Source organism: Eptesicus fuscus, chromosome 1 (genome assembly GCF_027574615.1).
Source record: "Eptesicus fuscus isolate TK198812 chromosome 1, DD_ASM_mEF_20220401, whole genome shotgun sequence".
Lineage (NCBI taxonomy): Eukaryota > Metazoa > Chordata > Mammalia > Chiroptera > Vespertilionidae > Eptesicus > Eptesicus fuscus.
This window is the reverse complement of record NC_072473.1, coordinates 36589192-36608464: the sequence shown is the minus strand read 5'-3', so window position 1 is coordinate 36608464 and position 19273 is coordinate 36589192. Positions and strand designations below refer to the sequence as shown.

General features: G+C 42.5%; 2 pseudogenes; one reads left to right on the top strand and one right to left on the bottom strand.

The window, feature by feature from the left end:
* Window positions 1-5513: 5513 nt before the first annotated feature.
* Window positions 5514-6763, top strand: LOC103304984 (nuclear prelamin A recognition factor-like; annotated as a pseudogene).
* Window positions 6764-8496: 1733 nt separating this feature from the next.
* Window positions 8497-18637, bottom strand: LOC103298552 (PR domain zinc finger protein 4-like; annotated as a pseudogene).
* Between the last annotated feature and the right edge of the window lie 636 nt (window positions 18638-19273).

The following is a 19273-nucleotide window of genomic DNA, read 5'->3' as shown; positions in this document are numbered from 1 at the left end:
ATCCAGCATCACCCTAATACTAAAACCAGATAAAGACAACACAATGAAGGAGAATTGCAGGCCAATATCCCTCATGAACATAGATGCCAAAATCCTCAACAAAATTCTAGCACAGTTATGGCGAACCTATGACATGCATGTCAGCACTGACATGCATAGCCATTTCTGATGACACGCAGCCGCTGAGGCGGCTACATGCTGAGGATGAAACATTTGTTGCTCCTGAGGATGAAACATTTGCGAAATAATGTTTTTCCTCAAAGTGACACACTATCCGTGTTATGCTCAGTTTTTTGGCGAAGTTTGACACACCAAGCTCAAAAGGATACCCATCACTGTTTTAGCAAATCGGATCCAGCAATACATCAAAAAGATCATACTCCATGACCAAGTAGGATTTATCCCAGGGATGCAAGGATGGTACAATATCTGCAAATCAATAAATGTGATACATCACATAAACAAATTGAGAGATAAAAACCATATAGTCATATCAATTGATGCAGAAAGAGCATTTGAAAAAATCCAACACCCATTTTTGATAAAAATTCTCAGCATAGTGGGAATAGAAGAATCATATATCAGTATAATAAAAGCCATATATGACAAACCCACAGCCAACATCATACTCAACAGGCAAAAACTAAAATCATTTCCGCTAAGAACAGGAACAAGACAGGGATGCCCACTCTCACCACTCCTGTTCAACATAGTACTGGATATATTAGCCATTGTGATTAGATAAGAAGAAGAAAGAAAGGCATTCAAATTGGGGGAAAAAAGAAGTAAAACTGTCCTTATTCGCAGATGACATGATATCGTACATAAAAAACCCTAAAGACTCCATCAAAAAACTATTATACTTAATAAATGAATTCAGCAATGTAGCAGGATACAAAATGAACTCCAAGAAGTCTATGGCATTTCTATACACCAATAGTGAACTTACAGAAAGAGAGATTAAAAAAGCAATCCCATTTACCAACACACCAAAAAAATTAAGATATCTAGGAATAAACTTAACTGAGGAGGTAAAAGACCTATACTTTGAAAACTACAAGACCCTTAAAAAAAGAGATAGAGGAAGACATAAACTGATGGAAGAATATACCATGTTCATGGATTGGTAGAATCAACATCATTAAAATGTCCATACTACCCAAAGCAATCTATAGATTCAATGCACTCCCCATTAAAATACCAATGGCATATTTCACAGACCTAGAAAGCACTCTCCAAAAATTCATCTGGAATAAAAAATAAGACCCAGAATATCCCCAGCAATCCTGAGGAAGAAGAACAAAGTAGGTGGGATCTCAATACCAGATTTCAAGCTGTATTACCACTGTTCTCAAAACAGCCTGGTACTGGCACAAGAACAGATATATAGACCAATGGAATAGAACAGAGAACCCAGATATTGACCCAAATCACTATGCTCAATTAATATTTGACAAAGAAAGCATGAACATACAATTGAGTCAAGACCGTCTCTTCAATAAATGGTGTTGGGAAAATTGGACAGATACATGCAAAAAAAAAAATGAAACTAGACCACCAACTTACACCATACACAAAGATAAACTCAAAATGGATAAAGGATTTAAACATAAGACAGGAAACCATAAAAATACTAGAGGAATCCACAGGCAGTGAAATCTCAGACATATGCCAAAGCAATTTCTTCACCGATACCCTCTTAGGGAAATGGAAACTAAAGAGAAAATAAACAAATGGGACTACATCAAAATAAAAAGCTTTTGCATAGCAAAATAAACCATCAACAAAATAACAAGAAAACCCACTGTATGGGGGAACATATTTGCAAATGTTATCAGTGATAAATGCTTAATTGACAACATTTACAAGTAACTCATACAACTTAATAAAAGGAAGATAAACGATCCAATAAAAAAATGGGCAACTGACCTAAATAGAAACTTTTCGAAAGAAGACAGAAGGAAGGACAAGAGACATATGAATACATGCTCAAAGTCATTAATTATCCTAGAGATGCAAATCAAAACGACAATGCGGTACCATCTCACACCTGTCAGAATGGCAATCATCAACAAATCAACAAAGGACCAGTGCTGGCGAGGATGCAGAGAAAAAGGAACCCTTGTGCACTGCTGGTGGGAATGCAGACTGGTGCAGCCACTGTGGAGAACAGTATGGAGTTTCCTTAAAAAACTAAAAATAGAACTCCCATTTGACCCAGTAATCCCACTTCTAGGAATATATCCCAAGAAACTAGAAACACCAATCAGAAAGGATATATGCACCCCTATTTTCATAGCAGCACAATTTACAATAGCTAAGATTTGGAAACAGCCTAAATGTCCTTCAGCAGATGAGTGGATTAGAAAACTATGGTACATATACACAATGGAATACTACAGTGCTATAAAAAAGAATAATTTCTTACCATTTGCAGCAGTATGGATGGAACTGGAGAGCATTATGCTAAGTGAAATAAGCCAGGCAATGAAAGAGAAATACCACATGATCTCACTCATTTATGGAAAATAAAGAACATTATAACCTGATGAACAAAAAGATTGATACAGAGGGAGTAAAGCACTGAACAGACTGTCAAATTACAGTGGGAAAGTTGGGGAATGTTGGGGAGGGGGGAATAGATCAACTGAAGTACTTGTATGCATGCATATAAGCACAACCAATGGACACAAGACACTCGGGGGGGGGGGGCGATGCGGGCATGTGACAGGGGTTAGGAGAGGCTGGGAGAAGGTCAATGATGGGGGGGAAGGAGATATATGTACTACTATCTGTAATACTTTAAACAAATAAAATGTAAATAAATAAATAAATTCCATATATTTTGACATTTTTCAGCCCACCTGACATTTTTATGACCATATATTTAAATGACCATATATTTAAATGACCATATATTTTGGACATTTAAATGACCATATATTTTGACATTTTTCAGCCCTCGAAATTTAAATATAATGATCAGTAAAATGAGAAGATGAAAATAATTTTTAGGCTTTTAAAGATGTAATTAATTTCTGTCTAGAAGACACCAATTCAAAAAGTGATGGTTTTATTGTTCTATAGGACATTAGCCAGATTTTATCTAATTTAGCAGTTTTACCTCAGGCTTTCATCTTTGGAAATCACATTTGGAACAGCATTATCATCCTGCCAGTCCCTTCACTGAGTTAAACAGAACTTTTGCTTCTGCTATTATATACTTGAATAAGAATTATGTATTTAACACATGCAAAATTTTGTTTTGACACAATAAAACAAAAAATCATTTGATTCTTCCCTGGAACACAGAAAAGCACAAACTTGAATCATTGGTGTGGCTTAGGCTAATTTTCCAAATATTGTTAATAAAATTTATGTAGGGATCTTCACAGAGCCAAGAATTCTCTCTTTCACTCCTACATATTCAGTATCTCCAAGGAGGAGGCTGTTATTCTGTGTTTTGTTTTTTAATACTCACTAGAGGATATTTTTTCACTGCTTTTTAGAGAGAGTGGACCAGAGGGAGAGGGAGAGAGATAGAGAGAGAGAGAGGGAGAGGGAGAGGGAGAGGGAGAGGGAGAGGGAGAGGGAAAGGGAGAGGGAGAGGGAGATGGTCCGCTCTTGCCAGCAGTCCCGCCTCTACATGTGAGCTACAAAGGAAACACCTTTTCTGACTGCTCATTGGCTAAGCTCCCTGTATGCTACTTGCAGTGTTCTTGGTATCTTGCCTAATAAGAATCCAAGAAGTTTATTTAGGGTTTTTCCACCTCACTCCTGGAGGAAAAAATGAAGGTCCACTGCTGGAGGGGCTAAGAAATGCCATATCCTACTCTAGCCAATTTGGCTCAGTGGATAGAGCCTTGGCCTGCCAACTGCAGGGTCCAGGTTCGATTCTGGTCAAGGGCAAGTACCTAGGTTTCAGGCTCCTCCATGGCTGGGGCCCAGGTCAGGGCTCATGCAGGAGGCAACCAATTGAAGTGTCCCTCTCACATTGATGTTTCTCTCTGTCTTTCCCTCTCTCTTCCACGCTCTCCAAAAATCAATGGAAAAATATCCTCAGCTGAGAATTAAAAAAAAAAGAAATAAAGACATGGCATATTCTATGAAGGAAACATCTTGAAAATGCCTAAAGAAAGTTGTCATGTTTTTCGTGCTGAAGAGCCTGGAGTTCATGTTGATGAAAACACCTTGGCAGCTGCGGTGGCCAGCAGTGGCAGCAGCAGTGGGGTGATAGGTGTGGTGCCTTCCCCAGTTCAGCCAGATTGCCTCCTGCAGAGGGAGGCCGCTCCCTGCAGGCCTAAGCCATCAGTAGGATATCCCCTGAGGACTCCCAGACTGTGAGAGGGGGCAGTGTGGGCTGAGGAACGCCCCCCCAAGTGCACAAATTTCGTGCACTGGGCCTCTAGTATGAAATAAAAAAAAATAAGAAAGAAAAAAACCTTTGATATGCTCTTTACAGAGCTTGCTAGATTTTGCTCCTATGTTGTTGAATCTTTCCCCTTGGTGTGTCAGTCTTGGACCTCTTAGGAGGTTTTCCTGTACAAGGCAATGTGTGTTGCTGTCCCCATGTGGCCTCTGAAGCACGGTAGGGTGGAGCCTCAAATATTCTGGTGAGCAAGGCCTCTAACCCAGAGGCTGGGTCTTTCTCAAGTCTCTCACTTTGAATGTCCTTGTTCTGAGTTACTCTGCCTTCCCCCATGGCACTGGGCATTGCAGGATGTCTGGGTCCCTCTCTCTCTCTTTTCCTGTCCCCTCTCTGCAATCCCCAAACACAATAGTTTAAATCAGCTATTTTTCAATTGGTTTTTCAAGCTGAATGTTCTGCAGTTTGGCTGCAAATCTGGTCCAGTGCTGGGAGCAACCTGATGATGGAGCTTCCCTAGTATGCAGCCGTCTAGGAACTGAGCCTATCTATATATATAAAGAGCCAGGGTCCATAATGACTGAACAGATGACCAGTCAATTCCCTGGCCATCAGGGTCCATTGATCAGGGGATGGCTAACGGGGGAACCAGGATCCCTCAGGCTCCATTGAATCCATGGCAGCAGCGACTGGTGAGTAGGTGGAAGGCAGGCAGCTTGGTCTGTCCCCCAGCCCGCTGGCTCCCATTGATCAGGGGATGGTTAATAGGGAACTGGAGTGAGTGGCGCAGGGATTGGCGAGCAGCTGGGAGGCACGCTTCTTGATCCCTCCTCCTGGCCCTCAGACTCCAATCTATCGGTGGCGGAGGCAGGGCAGAACTGGGGACTGGCTTCCTTAGTAGTCCTGTAGGTTCAATCTCCAGAGGACAGGACAGGCACCACCGGACCAGCACCTCCAGCATGATACAGACAGCGCTGCCGGCCTCCTGGAACTCGGCCTTGGGCACTGTGGCTGCTTCCCCTCCCTAGATGCTCCACAAGGAAGAAAGGATACCGTCAGCAGCACCAGGGGCAACCAGCGGTAACTCACTGCTCTCCCTGTGCTTCCTCCAGGTCACTGGAGCAGGCCCCAGCCTGCCCTGTTCCAGATGAAGTGTGATCACTGCACACGGAAGGAATGTAGTAAAAAAACAAAAACCAATGACCAAGAGAATGCTGCAGTCAATGTCCAGAGTCCGACTCAGGAGAATGAAGAAAAGGGAGAATTCCATAAGTTGGCCAATGCCAAGATATTTCTGAGTGCCTGCCTGGTGTGTGACAGTTGTGTGACCACAGAGGAAGGAGTCCAAATTTATCAACAGAACACCAAGGACTTCTTCCGTTTTCTGAACCTTAATAAGAAATGTGATACCGCACAGCACAAGGTGCTGGCAGTGTCCATGTGTCCTTAGTCTCTGCCTTATTTTGCGGCTAAATTCAGCCTCAGAGTTTCTGATGCATTCAGAAGGCTCTGCAGCTTTCTCAAAAGCTTTGACATGAAATAGCTGCAGACTTCAGCATCCTGGAGAGTCAGAAGGAATTTGTGCATCGGTACTGCCAGCACTGTGAGGAAGAGCCCCAGCTACCCATGCTGACCTCCACCTGCCCCGGCTGGGTCCGATATGCAGAGCGTGTGCTGGGTCACCCCATCACCCCCACCTCTGCATGGCCAAGTCTCCCCAGCAGATCATAGGTTCCCTGGTGAAGGATTACTTCATCTGGCAGCAGAACCTGTCCCCAGACAAGATTTTCCACATCATTATGGCCCCATGTTATGACAAGAAACTGGAGGCCCTTTGAGGAGATGTTCCCACAGTTTTACATAGTTCCCAGGGTGCTGACTGCGTGTTAACCTCAGGTGAAATTGTCCAGATAATGGAGCGAAGTGACCTTGCCTCGAATAACACCGCCGTGGACACTCTGTTTGGAGACATGAAGGAGAAGGAGGTGAGGCTCCATGAGGGTGTCAGCTCCAATGGGTACCTGGCACACATCTTCAGGCACATAGCCAAGGAGCTGTTCAATGAGAACGTGGGGGTGCTCACCTACTGCACCCTGAGGAACAAAAACTTCCAGGAGGTCACCCTTGAAAGGGACGGAGAGGTTCTGCTACGCTTTGAGACTGCTTATGGCTGTCGGAACATCAGAAGTGGTCCCGAAGCTGTAGAGGAGCAAGTTCCCCTGCTACTTCGTGGAGGTCCTGGCCTGCGCCGGGGATGTCCTGGCCCCCCTAAGCAGCAGGGGCCAGGCTCAGGTGAAGACGGGCGTGCAGACAGGGCCCATGTGCAGGAGCTGTACCAGGTGTGGCTGGTAGGGGGGCGACTACCCCCGGGCCCAGGTGGCCCTGCACACCGCTTAGCATGGCCCAGGGAAGCCTGCCAAGACATCAAGTGGTAAAGGTCCAGCAGATGCACAGCCTGCAGGCCGCCTAAAGAGGGGTGTCAGACACGTGAATGAAAGGCTTAGCATCTTTGTCATTGCTTTGGTTTTCAGAATTCCCTGCTCCCCATCTGTTGGCTCCCTCCCTCTGAGGGGCGCTGTCATTGTCACATGGGTGCAACTGGAATATTGTATCTCGAGAGGATTGCCCAATGTACGTATCCTTTTATCCGATGATGAAAAAATCCCGAAGAACAAGAATAGAAACAGACTACTGTCTTTTAGGCTTAAAAAAAAAAAAAACACCCAGAAGTGTCCTGCGAAGAGCTGAGACTTGGTTCTGTCCACGCGCCTCAGAGAGATTGGATGAGGAAATGTCCCGGCTTGGCCCTGACTTTACCCACTTACATTACTCTTGAAGGTGTCTTTGCCACAATGTGAATAAACTGCCACCTTTTGGAATAGGGGCTCATACGAAAGTCTGCATTCCCAACTTTTCTTGAAACAGATCTATGTTCTACAGCTGTGGCCACTGTCCTGAGACCAGGTCCTGTCGACCAGGTCTTGTCGCTGGGAATCAGGGGGCACTGGAGTGGAGGCCCTACCCACCCCACCCCCCCATGCCCTTTTACATTCAGGGATTGAGCTGAACTCACTGAATTCAGGGGGAGGCCTGGCAAGGGTGACAGGTGTCACAGATGGAAGGATGGAGAATGGAGAGGCAGACACGCTGCTCGGTCACACCCTGGGTGGGGTCAGGCAGATGAAGGCAAACCAGCTCTCCCCACAATTGGGTGAGATAGCATCCTCTGTGTCCACCTCTCACCCAGTGGGCCTGGCCACTCCCCTCAGCTGAGGGAAGCCCTCTGCGTTCCACGACAGTGCACTCTACCCTCACATGCTGCTCGCCCTAAGTGATAAGGAAGAGAGCAGTTGGCCCACAGACAGACAACTACACAGAAAGATAGGGCTCACAGCTGGCGAGCACAGTGGCAGTGGTGGGAGCCTCTCCTGCCTCCATGGCAGCGCTAAGGAGCAGCAAGCTGAGTGGTAAGGAGCAGTAAGCAGGTGAGTGGTAAGGAGTGAGGGGTCTCAGACTGCAAGAGGGATTTCCAACTGTTGGCTTAGGCCCGTTCCCTGTGGGGAATGAGCCTAAGCCGGTAGGTGGACATTCCCTGAGGGGTCCTGGACTGCGAGAGTGTGGAGGCCTGGCTGAGGGGGACCGCCCCCCCCCCAAGTGCACCAATTTCATGCACTGGGCCTCTAGTAACTGTACAATTTAAAAGTTTTAACATATTTGCATAGTTGTGTCACCACTATATAATTTTAGTATGCATTTTTTCATCCCAAGTAGAAATGCCATATCATGTACCAAACAACCCCTCTAACCCTTTCTTCCATCCCCAATCCGTCAGAAGCACTAATAGTTTTGTTTCCATGGATTTGCCTATTCTGGACATATCACGTAAATGAAATAATATACTATGTGATCTTTTTTTCACTTTATTTTTGATGCTATTATAAATGTCCCCATTTTACTTCCTTTTGCCACATTCCACCCAGCTCCCAGCTTCCCCTTCCCTCTGACCATCACCACACTGTGACTCCTTTCAATTATCTTAACATTTTCAATGTTCATCCATGGTACAATATGTCAGTATTTTATTTTTTATAACTCAATAATATTCTAATGTATGATTATCCCACATCTATTTATCCATTTATCTGTGTCTTGAGCTGGGTCTGCAAGATTCTGGGATCACTAAAAACCTTACTACAGAAATCACACTTGTGGGGCTTCATACCTATGTGACCCTAGAAGTGAACATGAAGTTTGGAAAGAGAGATAAAAACTCCAGGGCACATTGAGCATTTCCACTTTATTTCTTTGCTATGGGAGAGCCTAGGGCCCTGGTTAGGAAGATGGTTATGGATATAGCTAGTCAGGTGGGCTTTGAATTCTGTATAAGAACTGCACTCTTTGCTATAGTTACATCTTGGTGTTCAGGAACACCATTCTGCTGAACATAGTCTTGGTTGTAATAAAAAAGCAGTTCTCTTTCAGGAGGAATATCTTGTGAGGTGCAGAAATAAATTATTTAATCATGGGTATAAGCCACCAAATTCTGATCTTCCTAGTTCCTGGCTTTGCACATAAACATTATCCAATTACATTCATTTTTTGTCAGTTGTAATGATTCAGACTTCTAGGACACCATTGTGGTATATCTTCCAAATATGTTTAACTATCTTGTCTGTCCATTCTGCTACTTTCATGGAGTTACTTTGATGGCCAATGAGAGGCCCAAAGCAAGTACACACAAGAATGGTTTCTCCAGTACATAAAAAACTTTTGCTTCCACAATTGGCTGGTTGACAACAAGGTGCTTTGGGGGAGAAAGCCTCACTCTGCTTTCTACTGGAGTGTCAAGACCAGAAGTCAGAAGACTGAGGAAAATGGCGACGGAATAGAGTCGGGTTTGGAGTCTGTTCCTGGGGCGGAGTGTAGGAGAAGCAGAGGCTTGCAGAGGGAGAGTATGTGGGCAAGCCAAGGGACAGCTAAACTCCAGGAGAAGGCGGGGGAGTGCTGGGCAGTGTTCCCCTGACCGTGCAGCACCCACAGGGGCTGGGTCCCCTCCAGGAGCTGCGGGCTCACTGGGCGCCTCGCCATCTTGCAAGGAAAGGAGGATTTTATTGGAAACCTGACTTTCCGCGACAACTGCAAACACTGAACTGCTGCGATCACCACACCACCGGTCCCCTATCAGCGCAAACATTCGGATTCAAAGGAACTCTTCACTGCACCACGGAAAGGTCAGATTTCACCTGAAATAAGGTGTGGTTTCTAATCCCCGCAGTGGGTGAGGGAAGTGCTGGGTGAGGGAAGTGCGGCAGCCGCAGGACCGGCAGGAACCTGGAGGTCTGTGCCTAGAAAAATCAGTGGCAGTTGGAACTGCCGTGATCCGTGAATGTGGAGGGGGGTCTTCTGAGCTGCTAACAGAAGTGACCTCTTGAAAGCAACTCATTTTAATCTGACGAGGAGGGTCAGACTAAGAATTTTCAAAGGAGTGCAGGATCCTTAGTCTGGCGCACAGACCCACTCTGCGCACACCTGGGCTCTTTCCGACTCTGATTGCTAAGCCCAATACATAGAAAAACCCAGGTGGAGGGGTCCTGAAAGACTGCAGGGGGAAGGTGTTTTTTCGGAACCTGGGGACCAGAGCTGGGTGTGACCATTGGAGAGGCAGCTCTGAGGCGCACACCTCCACAAACCGGTAGTGAGTGCCATAGAGGGGGAAAAAAAAGAGCTAGAGAGGCCCGGAAGGCAATTCAGAAACACTGCCACCCAGGGGCTGAAACGCTAATTGTCTCTGGTGTAATCAAAAATAAATATGAGAAATTAAGAGCGGCTGGCTTAAAAAGTGGGACTGGCTTCCAACACCGAGGAGCCCTGGAATGAAGCTGAACTGAAATACCGCCCAGACTGGGAAACAGGTGTACCAAACAGAATAATAGAGGAAGTGAATGACAGCCGCTACTGCACATTTTAGTCTTCCTATTTTTTAATTTTCAATTATTTTTTCAATTTTTAAAATTTTTTATTCTCATTTTTTTATTTTCATTTTTTGCATCTTTCACTTAAGAAACTAATTTTTTTTTTCTTTTTCCTCACTCGATTTTCACCTTTTTAATTATTACATTTTTATTTTCAATCAGCATCATTATTACTATTATTTTACTTTTTTTTTAAATGTCATTTGATTTTCTCTTTCTTTTATTTTTGGATTAGTGTCCTACATTCGATTTGCATCTTTCCCTTACAATTGTTTTACCCTATCTCAAAGCTAACATTATGCCATCACTCTCCTCCTAACCTTTCCCCTTTTGGTCTCCAGTTTATCTTAACCCTTTCTGGCCTTAGATTTTCCCTACTTTTTCAGTTTACTCTCTGCTAAAACTTCACCCTACTTACATATCTAATTCCCAACCCCCTGCTCCAAATCTATACAAACCTCTCTCTACGCTACCTTAAAAAAATTATTTTTCTCTCTGGCCTTTTGTTGATGTTTGCTTGAATGTTGATTAGATTGAATTTTTATGCTTTTTTATGAGATTGTTTTGATTATTCTTTTTGTTGGTTTGGTTGGTTCTTTTGTTTGCTTTGTTTTTGTTTGTTTTTTACTTTTGTTTTCCCTTGCCTCACTTGATATTAGCTGGTGTTGCAGTTTGTATTAATCTCCAGGCTCGTGTTGCTGGAATTTGCTGGGAATAGTGGTTGTTCTAGTGGAGTTTACTCCCCATATATATAGTTTGTTCCCCTTTTCTCTCTTAGTATCGTTCTTGTCTCTCTTACTTTTTTTTTCTTCTCTCTTTTATTTCTTTTCTTTCTTTCTGCTCTTTTCCCAAGTTCAGATTCACACTCTTTGTTTTTTTTTGTTGTTGTTCTTTCTTTTTACTCTCCCTCTTCCACTCCTATTCCCTAATTTGTCTTTCTCTGGTGGTTACCTTTATTGGAGGTTATTAATATCGTGAATACAATTCTGTTCAGTGCCTTGTCTGTTGTGCCTGGTTGTGTTGTATTTTGTACCTTTAAATCAACGCCGGAGAGAGAGATCTATATAACCAGACATCCATAGAAGAGAGACCATGAGGAGACAAAGAAATAGCCCCCACAGGAAAGAGAAGCAGGCATCACCAGAAAAGGAAGTAAACGATTTAGAGGCAAACAACCTATCAGAGAAAGAATTCAGAGAAATGGTCATAAAGTGGCTGAAAAGGATGGAAGACAAATTCGACAATATGAGTAGGAACCAAGAAGAAATGAAGAAGAACCAAGAAGAAATGAAAAATGACATCACTGCTGTAAAGAACTCAATAGAAAGCATCAAGAGTAGACTAGAAGAAGCAGAGGACTGCATAAGTGAGCTAGAAGACAAGATGGAAAAAAATACCCAATTACAACAGCTTCTAGAAACAAAAATTAGAAAGATTGAGGAGAACCTAAGGGAACTTCGGGACAACACAAAACAAAACAACATCAGGATAATAGGGGTGCCAGAAGGAAAGGAAACTGAGCAAGGAATAGAAAACCTGTTTGAAGAAATAATAACAGAAAACTTCCCTGATATAGGGAAGAAAAAACCTACACAAATCCAAGAAGCTCACAGAGTTCCAAGCAAAATGAACCCCAAAAGACCGACGCCAAGGCACATTATAATTAAGTTGGCAAACACCAACGACAAAATAAGAATCTTACAAGCGGCCAGAGAGAGACAGACAGTTACATACAAAGGAACCCCCATCAGACTAGCAACTGATTTCTCAACAGAAACTCATCAGGCCAGAAGGCAATGGAATGAAATATACAAAGTCATAGAAAGGAAGGGTCTAAATCCAAGAATACTGTACCCAGCAAGGCTATCAATCAAAATTGAAGGTGAAATCAGGAGCTTCACAGACAAAAAAGGACTAAGGGAGTTTATCACCACCAAACCAGCAATGAAAGAAATGCTAAAGGGTCTGCTGTAAAAAAAAAAAAAGAAAAAAGAAAAAAAAAAAGAAAGAAATAGGAAGCAAAGAAGGAACACAGGGGTATAGAATAAAAATGGCGTCAAATAAGTACCTATCAATAATAACTTTAAATGTAAATGGATTGAATGCCCCAATCAAAAGACACAGGGTAACAGACTGGATAAGAAAACAAAACCCATATATCTGCTGTCTACAGGAAACCCACCTCAAAAAAAAGGACGCATACAGACTGAGAGTAAAGGGCTGGAAAAAGGTTTTCCAGGCGAATGGAAATGAAAAAAAAGCTGGGGTAGCAATACTTATATCTGACAAATTAGATCTCAAAGTGAAGGACATAACTAGAGATAATGCAGGCCACTTCATAATACTAAAGGGAGAAATCCAACAAGAAGAAATAACTCTGGTAAACATATATGCACCCAATACAGGAGCACCAAGATACATTAAAAAACTCCTAGAAGATATCAAAGGAGAGATTGACAGCAATACAATCATAGTAGGAGACTTCAATACCCCACTATCACCATTGGACAAATCCTCTAAACAAAAAAATCAGCAAAGAAACATCAATCCTAAATGACTCACTAGACCAGATGGAATTCATCGACATCTTCAGAACATTTCAACCCAAAGCCACAGAATATACATTCTTCTCAAGTGCACATGGGTCATTTTCAAGGATAGACCATATGTTAGGACATAGGCAAAGTCTCTCCAAATTCAAGAAGATAGAAATCATATCAAGTATTTTCTCAGATCACAGTGGCATAAAACTGGAAATCAACTACAATAAAAACAACCCAAAGAAATCAAACACTTGGAGACTAAACAACATGCTATTAAACCATGACTGGGTTACCAAAGACTTCAAGGAAGAAATAAAAAACATCATGGCAACAAATGACAATGAAAACACAACAACCCAAAATCTATGGGACACAGCGAAAGCAGTTCTGAGAGGGAAGTTCATAGCTCTACAAGCCTACTGCAAAAAACAAGAAACAATGGTAATAAACTACCTAACCCAACAACTCAAAGAGTGAGAGAGAGAGCAACAAGATAAGCCCAGTGTAAGCAGAAGGAAAGAAATAATAAAGATCAGAGCGGAGATAAACAACATAGAGACCAAAGAAACAATACAAAAGATCAACAGAACCAAGAGCTGGTTCTTTGAAAGGATAAACAAGATTGATGAACCTCTAGCCAGGCTCATCAAGAAGCAAAGAGAGAGGACCCAAATAAACAAAATCAGAAATGAAAGAGGTGAAATAACAACAGACCCCGACGAAATACAAAGGATTGTTACAAAATACTATGAACAACTCTATTCCAACAAACTGGACAACCTCGAGGAAATCGACATATTCCTAGAAAAATACAACCTTCCAAAACTCAATCAGGAAGAATCTAAACAGCTCAACATGCCAGTAACTATGGAAGAAATTGAAGCAGTCATCAAAAAGCTTCCGGCAAACAAAAGCCCGGGGCCAGACGGCTTCACAGGAGAGTTTTACCAAACTTTCAAGGAAGAACTAAAAGCTATCCTCCTCAGACTAGTCCAAAAAATTCAAGAGGAAGGAACACTTCCAGGCTCCTTCTATGAAGCCAGCATCACCCTAATACCAAAACCAGATAAAGACAACTCAATGAAAGAGAATTACAGGCCAATATCCCTCATGAACATAGATGCCAAAATCCTCAACAAAATTCTAGCAAATCGGCTCCAGCAGTACATCAGAAATATCATACACCATGACCAAGTAGGATTTATCCCAGGAATGAAAGGATGGTACAATATCCGCAAATCAATAAACGTGATACATCACATAAACAAACTGAGAGATAAAAATCACATAGTAATATCAATAGATGCAGAAAAAGCATTTGACAAAATCCAACACCCTTTCTTGATAAAAACTCTCAACAAGGTGGGAATAGAAGGATCATACCTCAACATAATAAAAGCTATATATGATAAACCCACAGCAAACATCATACTCAATGGGAAAAAACTAAAACCACTTCCCCTAAGAACAGGAACAAGACAGGGATGCCCACTCTCACCACTCCTGTTTGACATAGTACTGGAAGTGTTAGCTATCGCAATTAGGCAAGAAGAAGAAATAAGAGGCATCCAAATTGGAAAAGAAGAAGTGAAGCTGTCCTTATTTGCAGATGACATGATATTGTACATAAAAAACCCAAAAGATTCCATAAAAAACTAATAGACTTAATAAATGAATTTGGCAATGTAGCGGGATACAAAATTAACACCAAGAAATCTATGGCTTTTCTATACACCAATAATGAACTTACAGAAAGAGAGACTAACAAAGCAATCCCATTTACCATCGCACCAAAAAAATTAAGATACCTAGGAATAAACTTAACTAAGGAGGTAAAAGACCTATACGCAGAAAACTACAGGACACTGAAAAAAGAGATAGAGGAAGACATAAACAGATGGAAGAACATACCATGTTCATGGATTGGTAGAATCAACATCATTAAAATGTCCATACTACCCAAAGCAATCTACAGATTCAATGCACTCCCCATCAAAATACCAACAGCATATTTCACAGACCTAGAAAGAACTCTCCAAAAATTCATCTGGAATAAAAAAAGACCCCAAATAGCCACAGCAATCCTGAGAAAGAAGAATAAAGTAGGTGGGATCTCAATACCAGATTTCAAGCTGTATTACAAAGCCACTGTTCTCAAAACAGCCTGGTACTGGCACAAGAACAGACATATTGATCAATGGAACAGAATAGAGAACCCAGATAATGACCCAAACCACTATGCTCAATTAATATTTGACAAAGGAGGCATGAACATAGAATGGAGTCAAGACAGTCTCTTCAATAAATGGTGTTGGGAAAACTGGACAGATACATGCAAAAAAATGAAACTAGATAACCAACTTACACTATACACAAAAATAAACTCAAAATGGATACAGGACTTAAACATAAGACGGGAAACCATAAAAATACTAGAGGACTCCACAGGCAACAAAATCTCAGACATATGCCACAAGAACTTCTTCACTGACACTGCCCCTAGGGCAATGGAAGCTAAAGAGAAAATTAACAAATGGGACTACATCAAAATAAAAAGCTTTTTTACAGCAAAAGAAACAATCAAGAAAACAACAAGAAAGCCCACTGCATGGGAGAACATATTTTCAAATGCTATCACTGATAAAGGTTTAATCTCCAACATCTACAGGCAGCTTATGCATCTTAATAAGAGGAAGATAAATGATCCAATAAAAAAATGGGCAACAGACCTAAATAGAATATTTTCAAAAGAAGACAGAAGGAAGGCCAAGAGACACATGAAAACATGTTCAAAGTCACTTATTATCCGAGAGATGCAAATCAAAACAACAATGAGGTACCATCTCACACCTGTCAGAATGGCTATCATCAACAAATCAACAAATGACAAGTTTTGGCGAGGATGCGGAGAAAAAGGAACCCTCGTGCACTGCTGGTGGGAATGCAGACTGGTGCAGCCACTGTGGAGAACAGTATGGAGTTTCCTCAAAAAACTGAAAATGGAACTCCCATTTGACCCAGTAATCCCACTCCTGGGAATATATCCGATGAAACTAGAAACACCAATCAGAAAGGATATATGCACCACTATGTTCATAGCAGCACAATTTACAATAGCTAAGATTTGGAAACAGCCTAGGTGCCCATCAGCAGTTGACTGGATCAGAAAACTGTGGTCCATCTACACAATGGAATACTATGCTGCCATAAAAAAGAAGGAATTCTCATCATTTGCAGCAACCTGGATGGAATTGGAGAACATTATGCTAAGTGAAATAAGCCAGTCAATGAAAGAAAAATACCACATGATCTCACTCATTTAGGGATAGTAAAGAACATTATAAAGTGATGAACAAAAAGATAGATACAGAGACAGTAAAGCATCAAACAGACTTTCAAATTACAGGGGGAAAGTTAGGGAGAGGTGGGGGAGTTATGAAATCAAACGAAAGACTTTTATGCATGCATATAAGCATAAACAATGTACGCAAAACTCTGGGGGGTGAGGGCATGTATGTGTGTGGGGTGGGGTGGGGATAATGGTAAGATATGTACACATATAATACCTCAATAAAAAATAATAAAAAATAAATAAAAATAAATAAATAAATAAATAAATAAATAAATAAATAAATAAATAAGAACAGAAGTCACTGGTCCATGATCAGGGCAATCTGAGGGATAGACTGAGTTGCAGAGTGTACACCAAATTGTAAACAATGTTGCCATATTTTCCTTGTCTGAATTGGAGTCTTCCATTTGCAGTGAAGGTGGTACAAAGGAAACTGTGTTTGAAGATACATCTGTTACAGGATTCCAGGGCAGGAGGAATAGGGAAACTGACACAGAAAAGTTAAAACAAGGCCAAACAGTGTGGGCAATTTGCAGCCAGCTTGTAACTACCAAGCCATTATCTTCCCCAGCCAAGAACACAGAGCAAATGGTTTAAAAACCTTCCTAATGCTAGAATGAAGGAAGGGAGGGGAATTGGGAAAGGAAAAAAAAGACAGTTTTACTCCCTAAGCATAGAAGCCAGCAGTCTCAAGACTTGGCAAGACAAAGTTGCCAGGTGCTTCTCATGAATTCTGGGAAGGCCACAACAAAGTTAAAAAAAAAAAAAAAAGGTAACTTGAAAGTTAATCTACACCAAAATATTCAGGAAATAAATTTTGAAATCTATAGGCAGGAGTGTGTATAATGTCTCCAACCCCCACCCAACCTGCTCTTCAGATTAGCTGAGAGCCCATCTGTGCTTTGTAAGCCAGATGTATAGGTTTGCTTGCTTTTCTTTTTTTAAAAAAGTGCATGCTTTAATAAATTGGCTTTTTTTTGCCTAGCCAGTGTTGCTCAGTGGATAGAGCGTCAGCCTGAGGACCAAAGGGCCCCAGGTTCGATTCTGCTCAAGGGCACATACCTCAGTTGAAGATTCCTCCCCTGCCTGGGGTGTGGTCAGGGCACGTGCAGGAGGCTACCAATCAATGTGTTTCTTTCACATCTATGTTTCTCTCTGTCTTTCACTCTCTCTTCCACTCTCTAAAAATCAATGGAAAAATATCCTCGGGTGAGGATTAAAAAGATAATAAAAATAAATTGGATTTTTACAATGCAGTCAAGGTCCCTCATTTACTTCATTTACATGCGAAGACAAGAATTGAGGTTGGGGATAGTCCTCTCCCACTGACTCAGGGGGCTGCTGGACAACACCTCTCTGGTGTCAGTGAAAGGTGCCTATCACACATCTACCTGACCTGTTCCCATAGCAACCCTCCTGAGTGATGGAGGAGACAGCCACAGGTTCTAGGCATAGGTCAACTGCATGTTGGGAAACAGATTCTAAAAAGGTAATGTTGTGTGAGGTAGAGACAGCCATGCTTACAGAGTTGGTACTCCTGGCCATGGTGTGAATGGAGTCACTGAGGGCAAAGACATCCACTTGACCCAACTTGCAATGTGTTCTGTCTCCATGACCACAAGAAGTTCCAGGCCATTCCCATGAATGGGTATCATACCACCATGCCCTACACTGTCTGTAGCAAGGTTGTTGCTCATATAATCCACAGACAGAGGTTCATGACTTCTGGAGCCATTTGGGATCTGAGAATGCCCACCTGCAACACCATCCATTGTAAGCTTCTCTGCCATTCCATCTATAGAGATGGAGCTGATAACCCTAGAGATGTTCTCCATAGTGATTTTTGTGTCCAAGGCTACCTCATGGCCATCACTGGGATAAAGAGTTTGGGCACTGTGTATGTTCACAGAGCGCGATTATATTGAAAAAATGCCTTGTTCTAGCCCAACATTTCCATTGGACTGATAGGGATCTAGTGCTGAAGTGTTATTGGTGACAGATAATGCTGTATTAGCATCAACATTTAGAGTTGAGGTAGATGTACTGAGGAGGTGGTCTGTCAGCTAAATAAGATAAAATGCCAGGTAGAATGGTTCAGAAGTAACTGCTCTCCAGGTGGGAATAGGTGGTGGAGTTAAGGTGTAGTTTCTTTTGGATAACCCACACATCACCCCTCTATCACCACACACATTGGGAGCATCAGAAAAAAAGCAGATGGCAGAGAGCTCAGGGAGGGACCCAGGTTTGTAACTGCCACTTGCTGGCCTGGGGCAGGGATGGCATTGTGAGTGGGTGAGGCAGCAAAACCCAGGTGACTCCCTGAAACTGGCAAGGCACTGCTCACAGAGGATGACGTCAACCATTCTATCCTCACTGGTCTCGGGTTCATTTCATTCATCCTGTGATGTATCTGCTTGGGGCAAAGTACCAGAGAAAAGAGCACATGGGTGGCTGGGAATCAGCATCAGGTTTTGCTTTCCAGGGTCACATGCTACTGCATCTTGCTTGCAATCACTGCGCAAACACAGCCACTCATCCCCAGGCCACAACAGGCTTTCCAACTTCTCAGGGCCAGCAGCCATGCACCCCGTTGTGAGATGGGACATGCAGGGGGACACCCAGGACTTTTTGAGAGGGGGCTGCCCAAACTCCAGACCACATGGGGGCCTGGGGAGGCTTGCGCTCCTGCCATGCCACTTTGTTCCTCATCCAGGTTGAGATCGCCCCCTCCCTCCCCTCCCCCCATGCGTCAGGGTCCTATCCACTAAAGTTCCCTGCCTGGCCCAGCCCTCTGGTACCACAGTTTTCTTTTGTTGTTTTTTAACAACTAATTTGTTGATGGGCACTTAGGTGCTTTCATAACTTGGCTATTATAAATAATGCTGCAATGAACTTGTGGTGAAATTTTTATTTTGAATTAGTATGTTGGGTTTCTTCAGATATATACCCAGAAGTGGGATTCCTGAATAATAAGGTGGTTCCATTTAAAAAATTTGAAGAGCCTTCATACTGATTTCCATAGTAGCTGTACCAGACTGTA